Here is a 3364-nt window from a genome sequence, read left to right on the forward strand (position 1 = left end):
TCTTAGATAATCAACCACTCTTTAGATTCAACTTCCAGCAGCAGTATTTCCGAACCGATACGACAACATAACCTTCAAGAAAAGAGCATATTCCTTTTTAAAAGCGCCGGCAGCACACCTGCAATGCCTTTGGTGTAATGGATGATCGTGGGCGGCGGTAGTCACCATCAGGTGAACTGCATGCTTATTTGCCCTTGTGTTATAAAAAAAAAAAGATAACTCACCTACATTGTTAATATTTGAATTTAGAACGCGGGATTGCGTATTTATATATTTTGCGTTAAAACACCAGTTTCAGATGTCACAAAACGAAATTATTATAAGTCTAATGCATAAATAAATCCTATTGATTTAAAAAAGGAATAGTTAGGTAATTTTTTTTTTAAGTTTTTTACCATTAATATGGGTGTGGCTGGTAACAGTTGATAATTGATGACTTATTCTTAATAGAAGTTCTACGGCCTTCCATATTAGTAATCGATCTCCGACTGTTATTCCGTCCACGATTATATTGTAACACGTGATTTATCGAAACATCTTTAGGCAAATTAATAGATTGCTGCTCGGAACTAGTGTTGACCTTTCGGCGTCTAGACTGCGAATAAGAATAATATAAAAATTCTAAAAATAAAAAAATACATCTACTCAATTAACTAGTGTAATATATTTTCGCAAGGGGGAAAGGGATTGTTAGTAATGGAGACTGAGAATCCCATTGCTAGCAATATATCCAACCAGGTCGACCTCCTCGCGGTTCCCCCTGGAAACTATCATGATTAATTCCTGATGCATTCATCATGATGGGCTAACTGGCCTGTTTTCATTCTCATCTATCACCCTTCACTGGTGCTCCGCCAGCGTATTCCGTTAGCGCAGGCGGGGTTACCATTCCATTTTCACCTATCAAAAAAGATATATATATATTTCCGCAAACATATAGTTCAGTAAATTAATCTAAAATAATTGTGTGAAAATCGATTCAGAAAAGGCGGCGTAATCGCATAATATAAAAACATAAAAATTCACTCGACTACCTTCTATTGAGAGCCACTTAAAAACTAAGTGTGTTGCCACTGAGCTACTTGGTTACAAAAGTTAGTTATAGAGAAAAGTTCCTATCGCACTAAACTCTTCAGAACACACTTAGGTACTGACTGTAATGTTGTTACGTCAATTGTCTAAACTTTTGTTGACGTGTATTTTATGTCGAAATATAATTATAGTTAATTAAATAAATAAAATAAATATTACGATATACCTCATAACGTTATTTGATTACAAATTTAGTAGGCTTTTTAACAAATTCTTTCTTTTTATATACAACTTACTATGGCAAACAAGCTGACGGCCTACCTGATGGAAAGTGGTAACCGTCGCCTATAGACATGAGCAGTACCATGGACATAAATACTCTGTTATGTCCATGGTACCCCCCATGCGTTGCCATTCCCGAGGACTCAGGTGTTATTCTTCTATACCCTGTAAATTCACGCCATATCCCACCCTTCAAACTGAAACACAGCCATGCAAACACAACTGCTTTACGGTTGAAACACGAATGGGACAGAGGTACCCAAGCAATCGACTTTTGTACAAAGTCTCTCTATGGTTAATTCATTATTATCATCGAGGTTTTCCCTAAACACCACAGTATGGGGTTCTTCAAGAAGGGTTAAGGGTTTCTTCAGGTTAGCGACGTGCACGTGACACCCCTAATGTTGCAGGCGTCCATAGGCTACAGTAATTATTAATCAGACGGGCTATATGCTTGTTTACCACCTTTGTGGTATAAAAAAATCACTGCTATCAATAAGATCTCTCATAAGAGGGACATATACTGCTTATTGAGGTGAAAAATACCAATGAATATTTCACCATCTAGTCACAGACTAAGCAGATCTTATGCTAATAAAATTAACTAAATACATGCTGTTGCGATATCTATTTATAATCATATCTGTGGGTCATATCTCTACAAGATATAGTAGTAAGTTATAAATAAATTTTCAGGGATCCGCAGCTTCTTATAAATTTTGTTGTATTTGTATGTTTGTTTGGTTGTTACTACTAATAATTTCTGTGCGAGTGGCGCCCTCTAGCGTCAATACTTTTTAAGCTACTTAGTATACAAAGATCTGAACTTGTTGAATAGCTTTACGTGTCTTCCGAAGGAAGCAATAAGAAGTCGAAGCAAGCGATAAATAATTTTGAAATAACTCCCCATAAATCCATATTAATATACTGATTATCATCGTGTCAGTCATTAAATGTCCTGCTGGAAGTAGACCACCCCTTTGGGTGGTTTTTCCGGTAGTTGCCATATTTGGCAGGCGGATTGGCAACCTCAGTTAGTGATAGTTTAGTGATATTTTAAGAAGGACGCTGTTGCCCATCCATTAAATTTCCTTAGTTACTTTTTACGACAACCACGGGAAAAGAAGGGGAGGTCCGTTCTATGACGGGACCACACGGTAAATATTGATAATACACCAATAAAACTATGAGTATAATAGTGAAGAATACAATTATTACAATAAAAAAGTAAAAAGGGTGATCTTTGAAAAAAAATCAGAAATTTAAAATCAAGAAATTTAGGCAGGGAGTCAATTTTGAGGTACTTTATCTATTGATTTAAGACAATAATTCAGGAGAAATGGACCCCTTCAGTAAGGCATATATGCACTCTTAGACACATTTATTTATTTATTCATTAGTATAAATATATGGAAATGGCGGACTAAATGCTGGAAGCATTCTCTCCCAGTCAATCATAGGAAAGTGTCAGAATACTCGAATGCGGTACTAGTAATCATTGATATATATACATACTAAAATTACATATATAAACGAATAAATATATATAAATAACAAACATACACATATATGACATATACTATATTATACACGAAATTGAGAATAATATAAAGTATTTACTGCTCGGATAAAGAAAAAAAGTAAAAAAACGTTTTTTTTTAAAGACGATTTATTCGGTTACACATCTTTGCAAAGCTCGTTTGTATCCTAGGTTGGGCACTAGACCATTCTGGAGTGGGCATGGTCCATCTAGTCCCCTCCGAAATACACCTATAACCATTTCTCTAAATCCATCTGTTCATATTTTAATTTAATAGTTTTCGGACATTAGTGTTTTATTAATTTGAATCTTTGGCGTGAATTTATTATGTACGGAAGAATAACACCTGAGTCCTCAAGAATGGCAACGCATGGGGGGTATCATGGACGAAACAGTATACTCTGTTATGTCCATGGTACTGCTCATGTCTATAGACGACGATTAGCACTTTCCATCAGGTGAGCCGTCAGCTTGTTTGCCATTCTATGTTGTATAAAAAAAATCTCATTA

Source organism: Galleria mellonella, unplaced genomic scaffold (genome assembly GCF_026898425.1).
Source record: "Galleria mellonella isolate WM207_F2 unplaced genomic scaffold, CSIRO_AGI_GalMel_v1 utg56, whole genome shotgun sequence".
Lineage (NCBI taxonomy): Eukaryota > Metazoa > Arthropoda > Insecta > Lepidoptera > Pyralidae > Galleria > Galleria mellonella.